The sequence below is a fragment of the Bos taurus genome, chromosome 11 (genome assembly GCF_002263795.3).
Source record: "Bos taurus isolate L1 Dominette 01449 registration number 42190680 breed Hereford chromosome 11, ARS-UCD2.0, whole genome shotgun sequence".
NCBI lineage: Eukaryota > Metazoa > Chordata > Mammalia > Artiodactyla > Bovidae > Bos > Bos taurus.
Window position 1 is genome coordinate 65,239,540 of NC_037338.1, and position 27,745 is coordinate 65,267,284.

A 27,745-nucleotide genomic window follows, 5' to 3' on the forward strand; every position below is an offset into this window, starting at 1 on the left:
GCCTCCCTATTCATCACCAACTCCTGGGATCTACCCAAACCCATGTCCATTGAGTCGGTGGTGCCATCCAACCATCTCATCCTCTGTCGTCCCCTTCTCCTCCTCTGTTATCCCCTTCTCGTTCTACCCGTCAATCTTTCCCAGCATCAGGGTCTTTTCGAATAAGTCAGCTCTTTGCATCAGGTGGCCAATGTATTGGAGTTTCAGCTTCAACATCGATCCTTCCAATGAACACCCAGGACTGATCTCCTTTAGGATGGACTGGTTGGATCTCCTTGCAGTCCAAGGGACTTTCAAGAGTCTTCTCCAACACCACAGTTCGAAAGCATCAATTCTTCGGTGCTCAGCTTTCTTTATAGTCCAACTCTCACATCCATACATGACTACTGGAAAAACCATAGCCTTGACTAGACAGACCTTTGTTGGCAAAGTAATGTCTCTGCTTTTTAATATGCTGTCTAGGTTGGTCATAAGTTTCCTTCGAAGGAGCAAGCATCTTTTAATTTCATGGCTGCAATCACCATCTGCAGTGATTTTGGAACCCCCCCCCAAAAAAAAATCTGCCACTGTTTCCACTATTTCCCCATCTATTTGCCATGAAGTGTTGGGACCAGATGCCATGATCTTCATTTTCTGAATGTTGAGCTTTAAGTCAACTTTTTCACTCTTCTCTTTCACTTTCATCAAGAGGCTCTTTAGTTCTTCTTCACTTCCTGCCATAAGGGTGGTGTCTTCTGCAAATCTGAGGTTATTGATATTTCTCCTGGCAATCTTGATTCCAGCCTGTGCTTGCTCCAGCCCAGCATTTCTCATGATGTACTCTGCATAGAAGTTAAATAAGCAGGGTGACAATATACAGCCTTGATGTCCTCTTTTTCCTAATTGGAACCAATCTGTTGTTCCATGTCCAGCTCAAATCTAGTCCAGTCTCAGCACTATTGACATTTGAGGCTAGATAATTGTTTATTTTGGGCATTGTTTGATGCATTATATAATACTTAGTATTCCTGTCAGTAATAATTTGGTAGTTGTAACATCTGAAAATGTCTCTACCCATTGCCAAATGTCTTCTGGGGGACAAAATGGCACCTCTGTTTGTTTCAAAACCACTGGACTAGGTTAATCTTATAGAACAAAGTAGAACTATTACCAGCTTGTAGAAAAGCCCACTAAGAAGGTGGTGGGCTTTATTACTAATTTTTATTACTAATCAGTAAGGTCCCACAACAGAATAGAGGAGTGTCTGGTCATTTTGCATCCAAGCAAAGGCTAAGACTGTCAGGGATTTTTTTTTTAAATAGAGCACCTATTCTGGATATTATTTGTATTTGTAATTCCCATATTCTTAATTCTCCTATTCTCTATGTTCTTTTTGAAGCAAATTTCATCTCGAATGGGATTCTTTAGCACATCCTCAGCAAAGCACCAATGTGCTGGGGAGGACATAGAAGCTCTGGGCTTACTGTCTTTGAGTTACTGAACCTCTCTGTGTCTCAGGATCTCATATACTTCCTCTTGGTCAAATCCAATATTCCATGGTTCTAGAATATTGCTTCCTGTGATGTCAAGCCATTAACTTTTTCTAACTTTGTTTGTCTTTTATAATTAATGGTGTAATTTCTAAACCCTGAGAAATCCTTACCCACTCAAATCTAGATCTCCTTGGTGAGGTGATTTAACTCTTAAAATCTGAAGGAGAAGAATAAGATAAAATTTTATGAGCTTTGGGTGAGATATAAGTGGCCATTGCCTTTTGCTAGCAAATAAAGGGCATGGGTGAGCCTCAAAACTCCAAAAGTATAATGATGTGCCCATAGAAGGTAATTGATGTATAGTAATTGGATTAAATAAGATAAAAGTACCTTACGATGCAGTGGATTTTATGCCTAGAAACCCACCATTTACTCTGATTCTTAGAATGTTCCTGATTCCCATTTTAATATTAACATTTTTTTTGTATATAGTCTCTAAAATGATTACATTATATTATGATAGGTCATTTTTGTCATGTAGCTCTCTGACCACATCATTCTAATATTAAGAGATAACATCTGTATACTTTCACATGTGCGTGCATGGTCAGTCGTGTCTGACTCTTTGTGACCCCAGGGACTGCAGACCGCCAGGCTCCACTGTCCATGGGATTCTCCAGGCAAGAATCCTGGAGTGGGTTGCCATTCCCTTCTCCAGGAGATCTTCCTGACCCAGGGATTGAATCTGTGTCTCCTGCAGCCTCTGCACTGGCAGGAGGATTCTTTACTACTGAGCCATACTTTTGTGTAAAACTGGATAAATGTGTCCATTGCAAAGATAATAAGCCAATGTTCAAAGACGATAATTACATGCTATGATAGTCAGATCCACAGTTGCTTCTTCCAGTTGAATTAGTCGTAGCATCAGCCTAAAACGTGTTCACTCCTGAGGCCCAAGAGAGCTGCCCAGCCTGAAACCGCACTTGAGGAAGATCAGGTGAATAAACCAAGGATAGAACTAAACCAGACACTGACTGACTAGAGATAAGAATGAGTTCATGACAAGAGGAAGGAAATGTGTGACATTCACAAGCAAGGATGTCACCCACCCTTCTATCTATTATAGGTGGTCCATTAGCTTTCTTAAATTGACTCAGAATTGGCTAGGCTCTTCGATGCTTCAGTAACAAATGACACCCAAATTTCAGTGGTTCCCAACGATAAAAGTCCTTTCCTGCTCATACTCATCTCGGGTCCATGTTAATACTACTTTGTGCTGTCTTCATTCTAGGACCCAGACTAATAGAGCAATTCCTCTTTGGAGCACTGCTGGTCATTAAGCAGAAGGAAAAAGAGAGCCTGGGCATTATATACTGGCCCTAAAACTTCTGCATATCAGTCACTTTCCACAGTTTTCACTGGTTAGAGTTGGTTGCATGGCTAAGCCCTGTCCATAAAGGACTGAACTATGAGTTTCCTGCGGGGAGGGGGCTGTGTGTGTTTGGAAACAGTAACTTATGCTGCCATTGTTATTTTCCTTGCAGAATTCATCAATGCTCAGAAACAAGCTGAACGATATAAGCCTGAAAAATGGAGGCACAGCTGTGTGTGTCCGTCCACAGATGGAGAATTCGGAAGCCGTTTCTTGGTCTCATCACCCCCCTTTTCCTCCTGCTGAGTGGGTGGGGAATCTGAAGCTCTGTTATCTTTTCCACAGCCTCCTGTTAACTTGGGGAGAGAAGACACTGGCTGTGTCCCCCCAGTGGAGTGGAGATGACAGCTGCAAACGGAAATACCATGTTTTCTCCTGTAGTTCCCCTGTCAGTGCATCTGTGACTGTGTGGCCACCTTGCTAACTAACCACTTGTAGAGATGTTTAGAAATTCATGTGTCTAGCTTTATTACAGCCAGATCATTCCACCAGAGCTGAGCACGCATATGTGCCACCAATGAGCTGCTATCTGTCTAGTTAGTTTGCCTTTGCGGGCTTCTTTCCTTCCAGCCCCCATTGCTTATGACATGTGTGTTGTTGAAATGGTGTCAGAGTGAAAAAAATCTCTCCTTGACTGAGAGAAAAACGGGCAAATGTGGCATGGAATGTGTCTGTATAAATTTCCTGTGTTGCCTTCATCCCTTGCATTTCAGGAAAACAGCTTGTTTAGAAGTTCTATTCACTGTGCATCAAAATGCAGATTTGTCTTTCTTTTTTCTGTGTCATAAAACAGCAATGCCTCCTGAGTATTTGGTAAGCTGCAACTCTGCGAAAGCTCCCGAGCAACCCCCAACAACAGACTTAGAGCTCTAAGAGTTGATGAGGTCAAACGTTAAGTGGCCGCCTGTTTAGGCAGCCGGAGGACAGATTTAGATTTGAAGTTATCATCTATAATCTACTAAGTTCATGATTTTATGATATGATTAAGCAGGCTTTTCTCTGCCATGGCCTAAAAATAAGATCACGCAATGGAAACTGAATTCATTGGATGTATAAACAGCCCTCGCTCTGAGATGGGGCTTTCTCTGGGTCAGATTTCTTGTGATTGGCAGGAGATTGTGACAGCTCATATTGTATGTTCCTAAGAGGATCCTGGGTAGAAATGGTCAATTAGAACTGCCACTCAGCTGCTTCTAGCGTTGGCTGCTAGTGGACTGCCACTTGGGCTCTGAACTAGCTGTTAAGATGGGGAAATCCTGCTCCCCATTGTCATTGGGTTAAGTGGGGTGATTCCAGGAAAATCTTAATTGCATGCCTATGTACCTAACATTATAAATCAGCAAAAATGAGGCAACTCATGCTGTAGGATAGAATTAGCCATCCTCCAGTGCAGGTACAGGAGAAATTTTTTGAGCGGAATATTTCTCCTGATTGTTGTCACAGCCACAAAGGTGGGTCTGCCTCTCACCCCACTACTGTAGCTTTCTCCTCTCTGTGCAAAGATCTTTCCTCACTCCCACTACACGCAGACACGTTCTAGCAGAGTATGTAGTGACACAGCCATGCACATGGCTTGCCTCTCCCCTTCCTGCTTCCAGCGCCCTGATTTCAAGGTGAATGAGGTCAGTCCAGAGAGCAGCTGGCTGGAGCTAGCCCTGTGCTGATTTTTTCCCTGAGTTATAAGGGATGCTGCCAAGTCATTCACCTCACCCTGCATGCCTTGTGATGTTGTAAAAGCAAATAGAAGGAGAGAGTTCAGTCCAATTTGGAAAACTTGACAAACAGGTGGGAAAGACAAACACAAGTCTTGTCAATGCCATTGGGAAGAAAATGTCATTGTGCTGAAGGTGAGCTAGAGAGAAGGCTGAGTTTGAACACAGAAATGATTAGGAAAGAGAGAAGAGAAGAGAGAAGGGGAGAGGAGAAAGAAGGTAAGAGAGGGGAAGGGGAGGGGAGAGAAAGAGGTAAAAAGCATTCTAATGAGGAGAGGTAGGTAAAATGAAGGAGAAAGATTCTCCCATTTGTCAAAATGACCTGGAGCCTTTCTTTCAGATTGAATTGAGAGGAATAAGGAAGCTCCTAGACAGATGGGCATGGAGTGAGCTTGGGCAGGGCAATGGGTGAGCAGCCAGTCTTGAAATAGATTCTGAGGATGTGGCATGTGTTGGAACACTTCTTCCATGGGGCCCCTCCTTTCTGAGTTCATTCTGCAATCTCCTGGGACTCAGCTGAAAGTGAGGCAGCCCAGAATCACCCACCAAGGGTGTTGGCTGACACCTCCCTTATGGCCAGTTTTCCAGGTACTGCTGAAGCCATCTCTCAGTCCAGGTTGGAATGGACTGGAGAACCTTCCCCACCAAGTTGCTGATGCAAGAGGGAGCTCCTCCAGCCAGTCTACCACCTATTCCTTGTGGTCTAGTCTAGGGAGTCACTTGTGGCAACTCATTTAGAACAAGAGCTTATTGGGATAATTCCATCAGAACATAAGTGCTCTGTCCTCTCAAATGCACATGGCTCTATTGGGGACTTTGATGGCTCATTTCAACAACCAGTACTCCTGGAGTTCTATGAAAAAAGAGGTTAAAGCTCAAAAGAAATTAGAGGCTGGTTTGCTGTTTTGTAGGAATTAGCACTCGAGTCAAAGAGGGATGACTAGATCACATGAAAGAGCAAAAGGTGGGTGAGGGCATATACTGAAATGTTGAAGCCGTGGCCAGACTTTTAGAGCCCATTGAGATCAGAGACAGTGGGGTCGCTCAGAGCTGTCCCTTGGAAGGGCTGGGACTTGGATTCTGAGGAGAGGATGAGACTGAGGAGAGGATCCAGGAGAGCATCCGAGGTCAGGCTGAGGCAGCTGGAGCAAGCTGTGTAACCTGGGAGCGACACAGTCTGTGGGGACAAAAACTCAAGACTTGGAAATGATGTGTTAACATATGAGACTTGAATGCTAAGTGCTAGGGTTTCTCATCCTCAACATGATAAAAGTCTCAGTCTTAGAATTAAAGACTGACTTTTATAATACTTATTGAGTGACTACTAAATGATTGGAACTATGTTGGCCCTTGCATATATAAAAAATTTAAGGACGATACCAGAACACAAGAGTACCTAGGTTTGGGTATGATTGGTTTATCTTTGGAATTATGGGGAATTTTCTTTTTCATTTAGTAGTGGAAGAGAGATCACCAAGGTATGTTGGAGCAAGAATTGTCTCTTATTGTTGTTTGGGGTGAATTGGAAATGGCAGGGAGTATGACTAGAGCTCTAGGCACCAACATTTATCTGCTTCTGGAGAAGTTGAATTTAACTTTCCAAAACCATCTTGAAATCTAAATGTTCAAAACAAAAATCCATCCCCTTTCCTTCAAAACTTAATCTCTCTCCCAATCTTTTTAGACTTTCTGATATAGTGACAAATCATTCAGATTCTAATTATCAATGGTGCGTGTGCATGAGAGAGAATTGAGAACTGAAATATATAGAATATATTTTATATTTATAAAAAGTAAATATCAAGTTAGTAGCATTGTTGCTAAAGAGAAAACTGGAGTCATTTACAGATGAAGGATTAATATATTATACCAAACTCACATCAGGACATTTAGAAAATAGGAAAGAATAAAGTTGGGATGGGATCTTAGAGTCTCCTAATACATCATGAAAATCATGGCAGACAGTAAAAGAGGTATTTTCTCATGACACCTGGCTTCTTAAAGGTCAAGAAGAATTAATGGTAGCTCAAAGGTTAGGCTGCAATTGACTTAAATGCACTTCTGGGACATGGTCCCAGATGAGAACACCAGCTTTGTTTCACTTAGAGAGGAAAGGATTAGGAATTCCTGATTTAGAACATTCCAGTCTGTGAAGGGGTTCATGGGCTAACAAGGAGAAGTTGCTTTCCATCTGGAGATGACGCCAGGAAGAACTTAGATATAAAGAAGACATTTGTGACAGGGTGGATCACAAGATGTTGAAATATGACATCTCTGAAAAATTCCATGAGTTCTATTTTGTAATTCTCTTTGCCTTCTCTTCTGTCTCAACTGTCTGTCAAGTCAGCATCCTCTTATCATTTCTTTGCTTCTGAAATGTCCCTTTGGATTAAGAAGCTTTGACATATCAAGTTTGTAAGGAGACATTCTATTGCAATTCTTTGTACTTTGCACCACCACCCACTCCTGTATACTAAGTATGTTTTGAGCCACTTCAGTGTGATGGGTAACGTAAACACTAGAAAGTTGAGAAGAGGCTCGCTTAATTCATCTGTGCTTACTTAGTAGCAGTTGGCATAGGCTGTGGGGGTTAGCACTGAAGAAAGCAGACACAGGCCTGACTTCATGAAGCTTACACTTCAGTGGACACAGCAGAGAGATATACACCTGAATGTGTTGCAGAATGATAGATAATGGTCAGTGCTAAGAGTATGTCAAGGCTGTATATTGTCACCTTGCTTATTTAACTTATATGCAGAGTACATCATGAGAAATGCTGGACTGGATAAAGCACAAGATGGAATCAGGATTGCCGGGAGAAATATCAATAACCTCAGATATGCAGATGACACCACCCTTATGGCAGAAGGTGAAGAAGAACTAAAAAGCCTCTTGATGAAAGTGAAAGAGGAGAGTGAAAAAGTTGGCTTAAAGCTCAACATTCAGAAAACGAAGATCATGGCATCTGGTCCCATCACTTCATAGCAAATAGATGGAGAAACAGTGGAAACAGTGTCAGACTTTATTTTTTTGGGCCCCCAAATCACTGCAAATGTTGACTGCAGCCATGAAATTAAAAGACGCTTACTCCTTGCAAGAAAAGTTATGACCAACCTAGACAGTTTATTAAAAAGCAGAGCCATTACTTTGCCAACAAAGATCCGTCTGGTCAAAGCTATGGCTTTCCCAGTAGTCATGTATGGATGTGAGAGTTGGACTATAAAGAAAGCTGAGCACCGTAGAATTGGTGCTTTCGAACTGTGGTGTTGGATAAGACTCTTGAAAGTCCCTTGGACTGCAGGGAGACCCAACCAGTCCATCCTCAAGGAAATCAGTTCTGAATATTCATTGGAAGGACTGATGCTGAAGCTGAAACTCCAATACTTTGGCCACCTGCAGAGAAGAACTGACTCATTTGAAAAGACCCTGATGCTGGGAAAGATTGAAAGAAGCAGGAGAAGGGGACAACAGAGGATGAGATGGTTGGATGGCATCACCGACTCAATGGACATGAGTTTGAGTAAACTCCAGGAGTTGGTGATGGACAGGGAGACCTGGTGTGCTGGAGTCCATGGGGTCACAAAGAGTCGGACACAACTGAGTGACTGAACTGAACTGAGGGGTTGGGTGGTGGCTGTGATTCTCTATATTTGATGTGGCTGATCTGGGAAGGTTTTTCTGAAGAGCTGGCATTTGCCCGAGGTCTGAAGAGTGAGAAGAATGTCCAGGTAGACCTCTGGGCAAAGAGCCTCTGAGGCAGAGAGAGTGGTCAGTGTCAGAGTTCTGAGTAGGCACGTCCTTGGCCTCTTCAAGAAATAGTTGCAGGCCATGTGGCTGAACCTGGAGAAGGCGAGGCATGGAAGGTGAGGGTAAGTTCAGGTGACATCAGGCTTCGTGCACTTGTTGAGTGTTTCTGGTTTTATTCTAGTATAATGGGCAATTGTTGGAGCTTTTTGAATAGAGGAATGATATGACTTGACATATGCGGAGAATAAGGTGTGACAGAGTAGAAGCAGGAAGCATAGGGAAACCAGTGAAGCCCACATGTTTGAAGAAACCACAACCTAACAAAGAAACAGACATGCCCATAGGTGTTCAGAGTACAGTGCTCAGAGGAAGAATCAGGAGGAGAATGTCAAAGGGTGATGAATACCTCAGGGAGGTAGAAATGAACTTGGCCGGATGGTCCAAGGAGGATCCCAGAGAGAGATCACATCCTAAATGCATCTTGAAGATGAGAATTTTTCAGATGGAAGAAAACAGAACAAGCACTGCTGACTGAAGGAGCTGTGGCTACAAAGGGCTGGCTAGGCGGACAGAATGTAACTTGTTTGAAGGACACCAAGCAGTTCAGGAGGGCTGGAAGTCTGTGTCTCAGGTGACCATGGCGATTAGCAAGAAGGGTGGTTGGAAAACCTAAATAATGGCAGACTCTGGAAAGCCTCAACTGTTTGTGACTTTAGTGTACAGGCAATGCATTACGAACCACTAGAATTGTGAGTGGGGCTTCCGAAGCGGTGCAGTGGTTAAGAATCCACCTGCCAATACAGGAGATGCAAGAAATGCAGGTTCAATCGCTAGGTTGGGAAAATCTCCTGGAATAGGAAATGGCAACTGACTCTAGTATTCCTGCCTGGAAAATTCCATGAACAGAGGAGCCTGGTGGACTACAGTCTCTGGGGTCACAAAGAGTTAGACCCAACTGAGCTCACACTCACACACACACACAGAATTGTGAACAGAGGAATAAGTGATGACATTTGTAAAAAGTGACTATTTATATGTCCTTTAAAACAAAGAATTTGGAACATGCAGAGGTGAATTTAAATCTTGGCTAGAATAGGTAGTACTTGTGTGATCATAGCTAAGTTTTTAATATCTCTTAGCCTTGGTTTTCTTGTTTATAAAATGAGAAAAGAAGTATCTACTTCAGGAGAGTTATGAAGATTAGATTTTTAAAAGTGCTTAGCACTTTTAAGGAGAAGGCAATGGCAACCCACTCCAGTACTCTTCTTGCCTGGAAAATCCCATGGACAGAGAAGCCTGGTAGGCTGCAGTCCATGGGGTCACCAAGAGTCGGACACGACTGAGCGACTTCACTTTCACTTTTCACTTTCATGCACTGGAGAAGGAAATGGCAACCCACTCCAGTGTTCTTGCCTGGAGGATCCCAGGGACGGGGGAGCCTGGTGGGCTGCCGTCTATGGGGTCGCACAGAGTCAGACACGACTGAAGCGACTTAGCAGCAGCAGCACTTTTAAGCTGGTCCATAATAAGGCATCATGTACTAAAGAGTTACTTCTATTACTGCAAAGAGTTGGAGTGCAGAGAGATGGGAGGCAGGCATACTATTGAGAGGACCATCCCATTAATGAAGGGGACCCATGTCAAGGGCCCTAACTCTGGTAGCAGGAGAGATGGGGATAAAAAGGAGATTCAAGAAATATTTACAGACTGATTGACAGAGTCTGATGGCTATGGGAGATGAGATATCAGGAAATGAAAATGTCTCCAAAAATTTTAGCTTATACTCATGGGGATTGTTGTGTGACGTGATCATTATTAAGACCTGAGAGAATGAAAGAGGAAAAAATATCCAAGGACTTCTTCATCTCTCTAGCAGAATGTTGCTTTACCATCCTGCTCAAACTACTCTCCATGGAAAAGAAATAGTTTCTTCCAGAGAATACCTAAGAACTACCAAGAAGAAGAAATGGGCATGAAGTTAAAAAAAATATATGGTTATCCACTACAGTGTCTTAGATTGGGCTTTTCTAATGGACAATGGTGACATCTCATATATTTTATTTATTTATATTTTAAATAAGAGGGCTATCCTAGTACTATTGATAAGCAGACATTTGTAAATAGTCTTTTATGCTGGGGTTGAAATTGGTGATGAGGTTGATCATGTTGACACTGGTCTTTTGTAAGATGATGGACAACTGTCTACACTTCGGGAGGCTTCCAGGAAGCACTGATAGACTTGGATAAACTCCTGTTGGCCTCCCCACTGCTGTGCTTCCATGACACAGCTGTGAGGTCTAATACCGCGTTATGAAATGAGTGATCACAGATGGTGCCTTGTGCATTTAGCGCCACCTCTCAACTCAGTTCCAGAGGTTGTAGAAATTGCCATATAAAAAAAATGACATTTCTTTTTACTCAGGGATTGCCTTGTAAATAGTAGCAACTCAGGTAATATTCTAGAGTTCTCTGGATAGGCTTCAGGAGAGGTGCATAGACAGGGGCCCAGAGAAAGGTCTCCAATCTTCCCATTTCCCTGAGTCAATGCAAGCTGAACACTTACCCTGTGGAGCTGCATCACACACATATTTTGCCCTGGATAATTTCTTTAATATCAAAGAATCAAGTTTATACTAGCTTAAGACACATTGCAAACAACAGTACTTCCTGGACTGAGTATGAGTAATTAGCTGTGAGAGGCATGACCGTTTGGCCCCCAACCCATATTGACATTTTAAGACTTATTATAGAAATCCACATAGTGTTCATAACATAAAAGGCTAGCCCTTTAATGAACATCTTATCTGGGAAGCCCAGCTACAATATATTTCTAGAACCTCATAATGATCACGTTTACTTTATGCTCTGGTGCTCTTAAGCTAAAAAGAGGAGGGGGTGGGGGGTAGGGAATGGATGGAGAAAAATGTTAATTTAAGTTCTGTGGTTAAGACCAAAGCAAAAACTCCACAGTGTTGCCATGTTAGAGTGGACTGCAAAGCAAGTACAAGGACTTATTTCTCATAAATATTCAGCAACATCTCTGTGTTTTCCTTGAAGTGGCAGCAAATCCAGGAATGGAAGGTCTTGTTTTCCACAACTGCTTATGAGTTTGTTATGCTTGGGCATAAATTACAGAAGCCACGATTTCAACCACAGTGGAAAAGACTATAAAGATTTCTGCCCCTTATTAACTACTGTGGGACCACTAATTTTATGAATGGAGTTAAAAGTTCTGAATAGGAACAAAATATGTGGTAAATACACTCAAAAGCACTAGGAAGAAAATTTCACAGTAGTGCTGCCCAGACCTGGGGCGGAGCAGAGGAAGGAAAGAGAGAGAGAAAGAAAAGGAATAAAAACTCCACAGATCTCCCCAAGCCTGGCAGTGGTCACCCGCCAGTCATGGCAAACAGAAGTGCGCTTTCTGTGCTAAGTAAATAAACTTAATTGTAAGTTTGTAAGGCCACAGAAAGTATAAACTAAAAGTTTTGAGCCAAGGCCTGAAATGTCTCCATTGGAAGTTCATGGAAACAAGAACTATCTTTTTAAAAATCAGAATTGAACTGGCTGGAACTTGTAACTGCCCAAAACAGAGCCCCAGGGGCCAGTGGTTAAAAATATGATTTTTATAAACAAATCTGACATTGCAACTAAATGCAAAATCTTATGCAGATAGTATCACTTATGTGTGTAACTTGTTTAAGAGCTACAAGAAAAAGGAAGTAAAATCGACCTGTAACCTTTTGTTTAGCATTTTCAACTGTCTATATTTTGAAGTAGACAGTGGTGTACCCTTAGCCCTCCAAGATTAAGAATCTATTGGCATTTTCCTCTGAATTTTTTATGCATATTTTAATAAAATTCAGTTCTAAGTGCATGCTGTAAACATAAAATATCCTGGGTGCAAAATTTAACCTTGCTACAGAACTCCTGGGGGTGTCACCAAATTCATTCTGCTGAATTGAAACTTAAGAGAAACATTATAAACAACACTTATCTGAAGTCCTTCCTCACCCTCATACTCACAGGTTGAAGATAGAGGCAGTTTCTTTTCCCTCTGGAAATTTATTGGCCAATATTTCCCTCACTCCAATTTAATCTCCTTTGATATTTGAAGAGAAACCACAAAACACTAGCTGTTAATATTCTTTTAAGCCTCACCCTCTTGCTTCCTTGTCTGTTTGGTTAGATCTGCTCTTAATACGCCACTTTGCAAATTCAATTAAAATCATACAGCTCAATCCTATGAGTTTGGGTAACCCTGGATAGCAATGGTGATTTCAAGAATTACGACAGAGATGTAAAATCTCTCTTAGAGTTGGATGGTTGGTTTACCAATAATTCAGATGGAAAAGACTGTTTCTTAAAACCATAAATATTTAACATGATTATGACTCATTTGCTCTTAGTTCCATTATTCCAGAAGATCATGTATCGCTCCTGAGAGTGTTCTGAAACGCCTGGTTCTGATTTGAGTTTGGATCATCTTCCTCGTGTGTGAGGTCAGTGTGTGTGTGTTCTTAGTGTGACCCAAACGCCATTGTCTCATTTCAGCCCCTTTGAAAATCCACGTTGGTAGTTTGCCAACCTTTCCCCTCTTCATTCTTAAGCTTACAAACATTCTTGAGTCTTTACGATGATCAAGAGGATTTTGTTGTTGCTTATTTGCATGTTGCTTTCATTGCTGAAGCAGTGGAAGTAAAATTAGCTCTCTGTGCCTGAAGGGTCAAGGATGGATAAAGGATGGTCTGGTGCAATTGGAGCTTTGGAAGAGATTTACCAGATGGGATGATTTTTGAAGAGGTTTGGTCATTATCTTGGATGTGGTACATGTAGTACTTTCTGCATGATTTCTCTGAAGTGATTAACCATTGTATTGCTTTTTATCCACAGTACATTCTGTGATCTTCTTAGAAGCGTGTGTGGTATGCTTAGTTCTACTCTATTAATTATATGGGGTATCCTCAAATCTTTCCTCTATTGTTTTGCTATTAAGGATTAACGAAACATTTTCTTCAGCTGACTATTCATTTGTAAGACTGTGTCCTTCTCCTTCTCAGAGCCTCTGCTCTATGCCCAGAGAGGAATATTTTTGGACTCTATAACTTTATACCTCTAAAATATTAAGAAGAAACCCTCTAATTAAAAATACAACACGATTGCAACCACAAAGGAGATGTTAAATTCCATTTTGAAATCCGCTGGAATGGAAGGGATGTCAAAATGGAATTTGACATCATGAGATTCACTTGCACCCACATAAGTCTGATATTGGGAGGTGAACTAAGGACAGAGGGCCATTTTAGTTCTAAATATTGCTGGGTTTTGTGGGAATCAGCCAAACCCTAAATGCTAGAAGACCATCTCTTCAGATTAAATTGCAGGGGATAAATATCCAACTCTGGTTCAGTCTACACTCAGATATTTTGTTTTCATTCTCCCAAGTTCCTAGTAGTTGCAGAGATGCTGGCAAAAGGATAAAGGCTTCATGGGAATGTATCCTATTCAGAAATATCCCTGAATGATCACTGCCAAGGTTTTAAAATTTGTTGTCCTGAAAAATTCAGGCCTGTGTTTTGGTCAAGGTTGGGACAAAAATTATTAACTTTTCCCTCTATATCAAGTGAAATCATGCCTGGCTAAGTAATTTACTTGCATTAGAAAACCAAGTAGGGAACTTGTCCCACTTCCACCCGATCTTCTCATTGGATAGTTTAGCACATCTATAAATTCACTTTGATGAGTTCAAACAGAATTTCATATGTGTAGGAGAATAAAATATCATCGCCTGATTGTTGCCTATCTGACCTTGAATGTAAAACGGGTGTTAAGCCATAATTTTTGGGCCTCTCATTTGAGCAATATAATGAAGAGTCAGAAAGGATTTATTTTAAAATACATTTCCCAAGTACCATTTAGAAGCACTTTAAATTATTTCCTATTTTCTGTGCTTACTACCTTGCAAACACCGCTGATACTTGGGAGAATATTTTTCTACTTCCCAGGGCCAACAGAAAATTGGATCCAGCACAGGTATCCATGCTGATAGTTCATGTTGGATTCAGACGTAAATGTTTTTGGAAAACATTAGTGGTCATGTTAAATTTCTATAGTCTATGTAACTGTCACTCACACCAGTTGATGAAGCCTAGCTTGTTTTAAAAATAACCTACAATGTATGGCTGTTGCTTCTTGTATGAGGGAAATATGTGGTTCTATAGGATCTAGCTCTGGATAACTATCTTCGTATTTTCTCCCAAAGTGTCAATAGCAGTAATTAAGTTTGGATACTTTCTATCACTGTGATTTTTGCTATTAAAAACCCATAAAACTCTGAAATAAAAAAATTAATCTATCTAACTGTCAGAACTTAGGCAGATGTTCCTTATTTTACTTTTTCCTTCTTTCTTTTACTTCTTTAAACAGTATATTAAGATTAGAAAATGCATCTTTGTCTTTTTCAGCTGAAGAATAACAGAAAATTTACCTTTATTAATCAGGGTTATGTTTAGCTTTAACATTTTATGGCACAGATTTTTATCATTTGTTTGGGTATTTTTTTCTGCAAAAAACCCTTTTCTTCTTTGATGTAGACAAAATTAAATAGTACAGCCAAAAAAAAAAAACCAACCCACCAAGATGTATATATTATTCATTCTTATTTCTATTACTCAGAGGAAAAATGTTTTTAACATTTGGTGTATATGCTTTAGTCTTTTTGAAAATGAATATTTATTTTTCAAAATAATGATGTCAAATTACAAAGGTATTAGGTAACATTTTATTCATGACACAATAATTCTCTGTATTTTCACTGATGCTTTCTTATGCAACATATAATTATAATTGAAGCATAGTTTTTCGTGACACAGTCATAACATAACTTGTTTAGCCAATTACATAATTTCTATTCATTTAGGTCATTTTCAATGTATTGCTGATTATTGATATGGTAATTTTTATTTTAAATGTTATCAATTTGATTTGTGTGGTTAAAACAGTTAATTAATGAAATTTACTGGCTAGAAATTAAGCAAGAAATTCTAGCTACTTCTATCTTTTATTTTTCATCTTTCTATCATGTCATTTGCCTATTTTTCATATTATCTTTTGCTTATAATTGCAGCAATTACAAACAAATGCTTTTCATATTTTTGTGATAAAAAAATCCTTTAGAGAATTTTGACTTTTTAAAAGAGATTTGCTCAAATTTTGTTTGTTTTCTTTTTAAGACTTTTGCCATAAGTTCAAGTTTACAGTGTTTTCAACCACTGTAAAATTATGTGTATTTTAACCTGTAATTATTTTTAGTGGCTTTATGGTTGTTTGCATTTAATTTGAAATGCAACATTTCTAATTTATTTGTGATATGCTATGAAATTTATTTTTTTTAATGTTAGGCAGTTATACCAGTGAAATTATTAAGGAATCCATCCTTTCCACACATACAAGAAAGTTAATAGTTGTTCCTTATTTTCACATTTTTAAAGTTTGTGCCTATGGGGTCGCACAGAGTCGGACACGACTGAAGCAACTTAGCAGCAGCAGCAAAGCTTCTACTCTTTTTTATTTCTTGTTTTATTACAATAGAACTTGAAGAATAGAAATAATTTTTGAAATATTAGGCTTATCTTGTTTTTGAATCTAATAAAATGATTCCAATATTTCACATTATTCTGATATTGAGTATGTGTGTGCTATGATATTCTTTTTAACATTGAATAAATTGCCTTATTACCCTATCTAGCTATCATTTAAAGTCAAGAATGAATTTAACTATTATTAAGTTCTTCTATGGCACCTATCAGATAATAGTGTATTCTAACACTTTGATTTTGCTGTCGTACTTACATTTTCCAGAAACAAAGGTCATTTGCTCATAATTTATCATTCTTTTAGCATAACATTAGATTCAGTTTGGTAGAGGTTGTGTGTGTATGTTTCATCCATGATACCTGGTTTTATAATCAGAGATACAAGAACATTAGAAAATGAAAGGGATTTCCATATTTTTGATGCTTAGAAATTAAATAACATAGAAATAAAATTCTTGAAGTTTTGAAAAACAATTTTTTTGTTGTTCTTTCTGAATGATCTGCAGAGAGTGGAATGCACCAAATGGAATGCATTTGATCTTTTATGTGCAGTTCAGATGCATAAACTCATGTAACTCACACCCAAATCCAGACCTAAAACATTTCCACCATCCCAGGAGGTTTTGTCATGTGACTTTCCAGACTGCTCCACCTCACAGTGGCGTGTGCTTTGATTTTCATCACCTGCCCGTTCTTGTAGTTCATATAAATTAAATCATACATTTGAAATTCATGTTGTTACATATATTCATGATTCATTACTTTGCATTGCCAGGTCATAGTTCATTGTATGAATATGCACCAATTTTTTCATCTAGTTTCTTCTTGATGAAATATTAGCTCTTTCCTGTTCTAAGCCCTTATAAGTAGAGTTACTTTAAACATTCTTCTGCAAGTTTTCCTACAGTAATCTATAAATACCTAATAGTAGAATTGGAGGAATCATAGAGCAAGTAATGAGTTTAACTTTATCAGAAACTACCACTTTTCCAGAGGTTGTAACTTCTGCATTACTGCCAGCATTGTATGTGAATTCCATTTGATCCACAGCCTCATTAATATTTGACATTTTCAATTGTTTTAATTTTACCATCCTAATTTTCTGTGAGACAGTATGTCATTGTGATTTCAACTTGCATTTTCTTGATGACTAATGATATTAAGCCATTAATATCAAGTCATTAAAATGACTAAGTCATTTTATGTGCATTTTTGCCATTTGTATATCTTTTGTGAAATGTTTATTGAAATATTTTGCCCATTTTTAAGTTGAGTTGTTTGTCTTTTTACTATTAAGTTGTAGGAGCTCTTTATATATTATGTATACAAATCCTTTGTCAAACATATGCACTACAAATATTTCTTCCACGTCTTCAGTTTGTTTACTCATTTCTTAATATTTTGATGTATATGTCTTAAACAGAATATTTCAAAAATGTATCTTATTTTGGATATCTTTAGTCATCTTTTATATTTTGATATGTACATTACTCCTTTTCATTATTAATTAATATGAAGTAATTTCAATTTTGATTTTCTCTCTGAACAAATTTATTTAGAAACATGATTTTAAAACTCTAGTTTTAGGAGTTAATTTATATTTTATTTTTAGCCTGTTTGTTCCTTTTCTATTTCTGTTTTATTATTTCTAATTTTTTAAACTTTCTATGATAGACATTATGATGCAAACTTCAGACTCTCTTTTAGGAATGGAAAAATACATTTATTCCTGCTGAGACTGAGGCAGGTAAATAGCCTTTCAGCTATTTACAATCCTTGGGCTTCCCTGATGGCTCAGTGGTAAAGAATCTGCATGCCAATGCAGGAGATGCAGGTTCAATCCCTGGATGGGGAAGATTGCCTTGAGCAGGAAATGGCAACTCACTTCAGTACTCTTGTCTGGGAAATCCCATGGACAGAGGAGCCTGATGAACCGCAGTCCATCAGGTTGTAAAAAAGCTGAACACAACAGCAACATCACAATTCTTGGAGATGGTCTCCACTGAAAGGCTGTCCTGCCCAATGCCATACTCCCTTCCCTGGGGAGCCAAATTCAAAGACTGGTCTGTGTTCTCCAACTCACAGTTCTGTTACTCTCTCTTCTAATCCTGGCTCCTTTCCTTCTCCCCCATAAATGTTGAACCTCCTAAATGATAATCTCCACCTTAGAATGTGCCTCTCTGTGTGCTATATCTGCTGAGATTGGTGTGTGTGTGTGTCTGTGTGTGTATATGCGTGTCTATGCATGTATATAACCAATTAAATGATTGAATTTGTAAATTTTACAGGGATATTGTAAAAATAAAACAAAACCAAACATAAACAAGGATAACAACAAAAGCAAAGTATATTTCTATTCTTTCACTGGTGGACACAAAGCCTGATATAGTTATCAAACCAAATATCTATATTATTATATCTTTTTTATATTTATGTTTTGCTATTTGATTTATCGAAGATTGTCTTAATTCTCTTCTATTGACTTTTAAAAATTTATTTGTGAATATTTGTTTTATATTTTATACATCATATTTTGATATAATAAAATTACCTATGTGGCAAATCATAGTAATGCATTTAGTAACCCTGTATTGGCATTAATTAACTGTATCTCTTTCTGTTTCTTTGCCTTGATATTTTATATGATGTTACTGTTGTAACCCTTTCATTTCTTTTATTTATATAATCTGCTTTGTTCAACTTTTTACTATTAACTTATTTGTATGTTTTTTAGATATGTTCCTGTTAATTGGAGCAGTTAAATTATTTTCTTCAAACTGAATGTTTTTAAAAAGGGAATATTTAACACTTTTATACTTGTTAAAACTGCTATGTTTGTCCTTCTGTCGCTTTCTATAATTCTTTTAATAATGCTTTCTTGTATTTTATTATTTTCTGAAATTCAAGATATAAGCCATATTTTCTTTGCTATATTAATTTCTAGTGTATTAGGAAGAGTATTTTGTTTTAATTCAGCTATTGATTACTTTTCAATTGTTCAAAATCATTCTTTAATCTATTTTGTTTTAATTTTAGAGTCAAAAATTATAGTTTTTAATCTCTTACTATATAAAAGGGGGCATTATGCAAGTTTTTATTTCGTCTCAAGTCTCCTCTATTTTTGGATTTTAGCTCCTGTTCATATAATCTGTAATTTCCAGTCAATACTATTGTTGAAGTTTTATTATTTATATTACATTTTTTTCTTAAAAATGAGTTAAGTTCTTAAATTTGTCCACCATTTCACAGATTTTCTTTTTTCTTCTTTATTCTTGTGTCTTTTCACCTTCAAGATGTTTTATTCCTACTGTAATATTTGTAATTTTCTCACTCTGTCCTTATTGTTTTTTTTACCATTGTGCTCTCTTTTCACTTTATTTTATTCATATGACTTTTCCACTCCTGTTCCATAGAATTCATGTCTTGTACTTGAGTATAAGAATTTACTGGCATAGCTAGAGATATTGTCTTTCTTTTGATATTCCAGGGTAATTTTTCCTAATTCTCAAAGGAAAGTGATTTGTTTTTCAATTCTCTGTGTCCTGGAGCCACTACTATAGTGATTCAGATATAATTTTGATTATGGGTTCCATAATTTTGATTCTTTGAATTTTAACCTCAAACGAAGACTCAGAATAAACTCTTACCTGGTATCTTCAACTCTAACTTTTGTATTTTAAATCCAGCTGGAACCTCATATGGTAATTAAATATAGTGCTTGACTTTTTGTGATCCCCATGGACTGTAGCCAGCCAGGCTCCTCTGTCCATGGAATTTTCCAGGCAAGAGTACCAGAGTGGGTTGCTATTCTCTTCTCCAGGGAATCTTCTGACCCAGGGATTGAACCCATGTCTTCTGCACTACAGGCAGATTCTTTACCATCTGAGCCACTAGGGAAGGCCTCATATATATTTTCCAGTTCAAAAATCTTCCCTAAGTTTTAAAGCCTGTAAAATTCAAACTATTTAACCTGCATTAAAGATTCTCATCTTCTTTGTCTCTGTTATCAAACTTCTCTACTCACATTTTCACTACTTTCTCTACTTTCCACTCAAATCACACATTATTCACATCTGCTCATTTACCTTAAGCTGTTTCCCTTATTAGCACTATATTCCATACTTCTTTATTTTATTTTCCTTATCTCTCTATTTACATTCTTCAGAGAACACTTTCAAACCTTCTTCTTATATTAAGGGTTTCTTGATCACTTCTTCCTAAAATGACCTACTCCTTACCTGAACTTCTCCAACAGTTATGTTGTAGTTCCACTGGCTCTTACCTTTTATCATCTTTACTTATGGGTTCTCTTGGTAGGTAACCTGACTCCCCCAGCTGGAGGATGGACTCTTAAGGTTAAGGTCACACCACAGTTGTTGTTGCTGTTGTATCACGTGATTCAGAGGAACCATCCTCTGATTCCTAGCAGGAGCCCCTCGTCTTTGTTGAGTCTGTAGTAACTATTGGCTGACTGATAAACATGAAACTAACCTGTGATCTTTGAGCATATTTGTCTCTGATCCTGGTAACCTATTGCTTAAAGCTGAGAAAAGTATAAAACAAATATCAGAATCAGTCCATAGACTAAACACATCTTATGAGAGGGGTTACTTTGAAGTATGTAATGAATTTAATGCTCCAACAGCACTCTAAACAATTATTCTCTTTCCTGTTTTATGTTGTGACTCTTCAAAAGCATATTGGCATGTTTCCTCTCTGATTCCAATCTCTTGTGGCTTCACTGTTCTTTGGCAAAGATTACTTGAATCTGTCATAGTCTCATAATCCAGCTTGGAGAACCAGAATTTAGACTGTGGTTCCCACACCTTGATCGTTTATTAGGTCCAGTGGCTTTTAAGGCTAAGTCAGGCATAGTAATGGTTTACGTGACTACGTTTCTTGGCAAGGCAAATGACATCTGCAGAAATTTGAAAATTCTTTTTAAATCTTTTTTTTAATGAGTTACTGCCAGTGGAGTTGGTAATTTTCCCTGGCATTGGGTTTTATGTCACACAACGACCTGTGCTCTTCTAAAATCATCGCCACAATTTGATGACTCCTTGTGAAAAGTTTTGACGGTTTATTGGCAAGTGATACATCCCAGCACCTGTCTGGGTGAACTAAAAAACTGTGTATTTAAAATAAATATTTATAAATACTTCAGCATTGAACATCAATCAGAGTATACTGCATGCTTATTTAAAGCATCTAAACTTTGAAATGAATCCCAAGTCTTTCTGGGGAGATTGTTAACTCAGTTTCCTTGGCAGTCGTAACAAGGAACAAGAAGATACTTTCAAATAGCCCAGTGGGGTTTTCCAGGGAGTCTTTAGTCTCATTAACTTTCTTTCTCTTAATGAGCATGTAAAAGCCCTTGAATTGTTCACCATTTTTTAAATGAGGTATTTTATATGGCTTTTAAAAGTTCAAGGATTGAAATCCTTTTCATTCCTTTTAAATCTGCAATTGTAACACTGAATACTATTTCCCATTCTGTCCATTTACATGTAGTTAAATGAGAAATTTTTTTTTTTAATTAGGATACAACAGTATTGAATTCTCTGCAATAGTTGGCTCCAATCTCTTGCAAGATTCTCTTGCAAGAAAGAGATACTTACGAGATATTTATAGCATCCCTTTTACTGGGGCTTCCCTGGTGGCACAGGTGGTAAAGAATCTGTCTACAATGTGGGAGACCAGGGTTTGATCCCTGGGTCTGAAACATTCCCTGGAGTAAGGGAATGGCAACCCACTCCAGGATTCTTGCCTGGAGAATTTCCTGGATAGGGGAGACTGAAGGCCCCAGTCCATGGGATCGCAGAGAGTCAGATCTGACTAACACTTTCACTTTTTTAAACTGGGGATTAAGGATAGCAACCTTGAAGAACTCACTAGTTTAGTTCAGTTCAGTCACTCATTTATGTCTGACTCGTTGGGACGATAGGGACTGTAGCATGCTAGGCTTCTCTGTCCATCACAAACTCCCAGAGCTTGCTCAAACTCATGTCCATCGAGCCAGTGATGCCATCCAACCATCTCATCCTCTGTCATCCCCTTTTCCTCCTGACTTCAATCTTTCCCAGCATTAGAGTATTTTCCCAGGAGTTAGTTTTTCACATCAGGTGGCCCAAGTATTGGAGTTTCAGCTTCAGCATCAGTCCTTCCAATCAATATTCAGGACTGATTTCCTTGAGGATGAACTGGTTGGATCTCCTTGCTGTCCAAGGAACTCTCAAGAGTCTTCTCCAACACCACAGTTCAAAGGCATCAATTCTTCAGCGCTCAACTTGCTTTATAGTCCAACTGTCACATCCATACATGACTATTGGAAAAGCCATAGCTCTGACTAGATGGACCTTTGTAGGCAAATTAATGTCTCTGCTTTGTAATATGCTGCCTAGTTTGGTCATAGCTTTTCCTCCAAAGAGCAAGTGTCTTTTAATTTCATGGCTGCAGTCACTATCTGCAGTAATTTTGGAGACCAAGAAAATAAAGTCTGTCACTGTTTCCATTGTTTCCCCATCTATTTGCCATGAAGTCATGGGACCAGATGCCATGATTTTTCTGAATGTTAAGTTTTAAGCCAGCTTTTTCACTCTCCTCTTTCACTTTCATCAAGAGCCTCTTTAGTTCTACTTCGCTTTCTGCCATAAAGGTGGTGGTATCTGCATATCTGAGGTTATTGATATTTCTCCCAGCAATCTTGATTCCAGCTTGTGCTTCATCCAGCCTGGCAATTTGCATGATGTACACTGCATATGAGATAAATAAGCAGGGTGACAATATACAGCCTTGATGTACTCCTTTCCCAAATTGGAACCAGTCTGTTGTTCCATGTCCAGTTCTAACTGTTGCTTCTTGATTTGCATACAGATTTCTCAGGAGGCAGGTCAGGTGGTCTGGTAATTCCATCTCTTGAAGATTTTCCCACAGTTTGTTGTGATCCACACAGTCAAAGGATTTGGCCTAATCAATAAAGCAGATGTAGATGTATTTCTGGAATTTTCTTGCTTATTTTATGATCCAACAGATGTTGGCACTTTGATCTCTGGTTCCTCTGCCTTTTCTAAATCGAGCTTGAACATCTGGAAGTTCATGGTTCACGTACAGTTGAAGCTTGGCTTGGAGAATTTTGAACATTACTTTGCTAGTGTGGGGGATGAGTGCAATTGTGCAGTAGTTTGAACATTCTTTGGCATTGCCTTTCTTTGGGACTGGAATGAAAACTGACCTTTTCCAGTCCTGTGACCATGGCTGAGTTTTCCAAATTTGCTGGCATATTGAGTACAGCACTTTCACAGCATCATCTTTTAGGATTTGAAATAGCTCAACTGGAATTCCATCACCTCTACTCGCTTTGTTCATAGTGATGCTTCCTAAGGCCCGCTTGACTTTGCATTCCAGGATGTCTGGCTCTAGGTGAGTGATCACATTGTCATGGTTATCTGGGTCATGAAGATCCTTTTTGTACAGTTCTTCCATGTATTCTTGCCACCTCTTCTTAATATCTTCTGCTTCTGTTAGGTCCATAGCATTTCAGTCCTTTATTGTGCCCATTTTTGCATGAAATATTCCCTTGGTATCTCTAATTTTCTTGAAGAGATCTCTAGTATTTCCCATTCTATTGTTTTCTTCTATTTCTTTTCATTGATCACTGAGGAAGGCTTTCTTATTTCTCTTTGCTATTCTTTGGAACACTGTATTCAAATGGGTATGTCTTTCCTTTTCTCCTTTGTTTTTCATTTCTCTTCTTTTCTCAGCCATTTGGAAAGCCTCCACAGATAGCCATTTTGCCTTTTTGAATTTCTTTTTCTTGGGGATGGTCTTGATCACTGCCTCCTATACAGTGTCACGAACCTCCATCCATAGTTCTTCAGGCACTGAGTCTATCAGATCTAATCCCTTGAATCTATTTCTCACTTCCATTGTATAATTGTAAGTTGCTCAGTTGTGTCTGACTCTTTGTGACCGCATGGACTATAGAGTCCATGGAATTGTCTAGGCCTGAATACTGTAGTGGGTAGTATCTTTCTTTTCCAGGGAATATTCCCAACCCAGGGATTGAACCCAGGTCTCCCACATTGCAGGTGGATTCTTTACCAGCTGAGCCACAAGGGAAACCTGAAGAACTCATTAAATGCTGCTTAAAAAGAACTTCACACCTGGACCATATTTGACCATATTTTTGCCCTTCGTACTATCATATTTCTGATATTTAAAAATAATTTCAATATTTTATAAAAGAAAATTACTAAGCGTTATAAATATTTTTACTTCATCCATCATAGGATTTCCTGAGAGACAGCATGGCATAACAAAATTGAACTGGGATCCAGTTCTGACCACTACTTGCTAGCTATGTCACTTTAGATAAGTACTTGTTTTCCCTGAAACATCTAATTTTCACAGAGTGAATGTGAGGATCAAGTGAAATAATACACGTGTAAGCAATAAATTGTTTTTCTTGTTGTCTGGGAAGAAGGCCCATATATAAACTACTGGCTATTTCAGAATAAAATTGTATAATGCATCCTCGTGGCTGATGGATGGTGATGAACAGAAATAAAGCAGTTCTAGGAAACAAGAGTCCAAGGGAATAGAACTGGGTTCAGCTGTGAAGAATAAATATCCTGCAACAGTCTTGCCATCACTGTTTCCATCACTCTTTTCCTGCTATAATTAAATGAAAAATATGTTTAGGGAAGACTTCATGGAAATACTGGCTTTCTGAATAACAACATATCTGACGATGCTGAAAACCGCTCCCCACCTACAGACAGACCATTGGAAAAACTGACTCCCCTGAAATTAATCTCCAAGAGGATTTTGCATGGCCAGAAATGTACATTGAATAGACATGGAAGAGAAGTGAAAAGACAAAGTATGTATTTCTATTTGAAAGTGTAGCTGAGAAGCTAGGAATAGAAATGAAGATTGGATCTCAGCTAAATGCTTTAGAGTTGAGGAAAACAAGCTGATAATCTTGTCTGACTCTCAATATTATAGATAATGAAATGGAAGTTCCCAAAGAGTTTGACTTGCCTAGCCTGTGGGTGAGATTGTGTTCTGGTTGGTTCCGTGTAGACCTGTTGCTTTAGCTTAGTTCTTCTGAGCACTTTTCATTGTCCTTTTGGAACAATAAATTGCCTGACGGCCATCAGTGGTGGCCTCAGAACAACACAGCATAGATTGCTCTCCAAATCTTGATTTCTAGTCTTCCGTCCCTGCAACTATCTTCTACTGTCTTTCCTTGAGTGAGCTGGAATGAACTTTATTTTTCAAATAGGTTCCTGATTATTTTGCTCTGTGGGTCCAGAGACCTTTGGAGATGTGTGTTTACAAGTCTAAGAGGAACAGGAAAGATGTGGTGAACACTAGGAAAGTTCAGGTTAGAAATTCACTGGAAGAGAGCTTATGGCAAGGTTGGTCAAATATCACAATGGGTGTTCATCCAGTCAGGAAATAGGTAAGTCCCTGTGTGTCTAGCAAACTATGTGAGAGCTCACCAGTCAGTGTTTCATGCACTCTTTTCACATCTTTTTTTGTCAAGTAAACAAGTAATACTGAGCACTTTCTAAATGCAGGGCACTGTGAAAGAATCAAAGAAGTGGCAATGGATGAGAGCCTAACAGCTTTAAGAGGTATAATCAGTAGTCTCTAACCTGTAAATTTAATCAGGTAGCATTTATGTTAATGGTCATCCTTTCCAGTGTGAGGACCACTTGCACTCTTGACAGTTTAAGATGACTTGGTGACCAGGCATCAGTGGTCGGGGAGATATTTTAAATATTTGGTAAGGCGGCAGCTGGGGGGTAGGAAAAAGAGAAGGAGGGAGAGAATTTCCCAGCACCCCTCAAATCACACCATCTAATTTGTTTCCTACGTGAGCCCAGACCACAAGGTCAGGCGGCACAGCCTATGTAATGAACAAAGAGCCTTGTGTGCTTACTCCACGGGCCGAAGTGTCAGTGACTTATCCCTGAGAGGTCAGAAACACGTCTGAAAATCTCCCACCGCAGAGGGTGGATAAGAGGGCTATAAAACATGAGAATACAAAATGTAATGGCTTAATGGTTTGGGCTCTGCTCTGGTTTGCAGGGACCTCTCTTCTTACATAGTCAATGAGCTGTTTCCAACCTACACATGATTTCTTTAGTGGAGGGAGAAAACAGATGTGCTGTTGGCAGTATGGGAGTCTAATCCAAACATCTAAACAACGCTGCTTGGAGGAATTCAGAATGAGGTCCAAGAGTAGGAAGGAAATATTAATATATTCAAGAATAAGGGACTCCAACGGAGAAGGCGATGGCACCCCACTCCAGTACTCTTGCCTGGAAAATCCCATGGATGGAGGAGCCTGGTGGGCTGCATTCCATGGGGTTGCTGAAGAGTTGGACACGACTGAGCGACTTCACTTTCACTTTTCACTTTCATGCACTGGAGAAGGAAATGGCAACCCACTCCAGTGTTTTTGCCTGGAGAATCCCAGGGACAGGGAAGCCTGGTGGGCTGCCGTCTACGGGGTCGCACAGAGTTGGACACGACTGAAGTGACTTAGCAGCAGTAGCAGCAAGGGACTCCAAAAATCTACTTCCCCCCACCCTGCCTCGTCTGCTGTCTTTGGCATAGCAGTCATCAGTGGCTAATGACCTGGAAGAAGCAGGAAGTTGGGTGGAGGTAGGGTCATATGTGATGGTCTGTAGCAGCTTACAAGGAGGCTTTCTTAAGTTGTTTTCCCCATTGCATGGGATGGAATCGTTTATGAGTTTTAGTCAAATCCATTCAAATCGGGTTTCCTAACCTGGCACCGTGCAAGCTCTCCAGAGCTAGAAAACTGTAGGAATTAGACATCTTTCAATTTCCAGAACCTTATTGTGTAGTTTAAGGGGTTCCCCTTCCTTTAAAAAGTACCTTCTATCAAAAATAATCTTGAGAAATTTTATCCCAAAAGTACTATGAAAGATTTGGCTTCTTATCAGTTGAACCAAGAGTTTATTTGTACGTCAAATATACAAGTTGAAATCATTAAGGAAAAAATATATGATACCATAAAACTCCTTTTATTTGTGATATTTGAAATTCTTTTAAAAAGTTAAAGTTGTGTGTGGGTGTATATGTGTGTGTACATGTGCACACACTCTTAATACCTTCAGATACAAATAGAGTCTAGAAGCCAGGAAGAATCCTGAATTCAATGGGAATTCTTGTTAGTAACTTCCCTGTTCCAGCAATCATAAAATATAAGTCTCACCTTGGCATTCATCCATACCTATAAATAAGAATATTTATCACTGATAATGCATATGGTTGAAAGGATGAACATCAAAGCTTCCTCCTTTCTTATCTATGTGTAGCTAACCTCAGATATAGTCCTATAAATTATGGAAAACAAACAATAATGGAATAGCTTGCCATTTTAGAAATCTGGAAAACAGATGAGCACTCTGGAGAGAGAAAAACATGCGAGTATATGCCATGTGCATTACCATCAGTATTCTTGGTAAAAAACAAAACAAAACTAGCTCATTGATATAAAACTTTATTAAGTGGAACACAAGCTAATATTATAGGGAAAGAAAGCAGATTAATAGTTGCCTGAGGAGTGGGTTGAAGGTGGGAAAGGTTGATGGGAAGTATTTGCTAGGACACGATAAAATATTTAGGGATGATGGATGTATTTACTATCTTGATTGTGTGGATGATTTCATGGACGTGTGCATATTCCAAGCCTTATTCAATTATGTCCTTAAAATGTTCAGCTTATTGTATCAATCATACCTCAGTCAA

At 38.8% G+C, this 27,745-nt stretch overlaps 1 long non-coding RNA gene across 1 annotated transcript in view; it reads left to right on the plus strand.

Annotated features, from left to right (window-relative positions):
• The first annotated feature begins 4,705 nt into the window (after nt 1–4,705).
• Nucleotides 4,706–27,745, plus strand: part of LOC132346596 (uncharacterized) — a 49,749-nt gene continuing 26,709 nt past the window's right edge. The window contains exon 1 of the long non-coding RNA XR_009496477.1: nt 4,706–4,835. This is a non-coding gene — a long non-coding RNA (uncharacterized lncRNA). The remainder of the gene's footprint in view (nt 4,836–27,745) is intronic.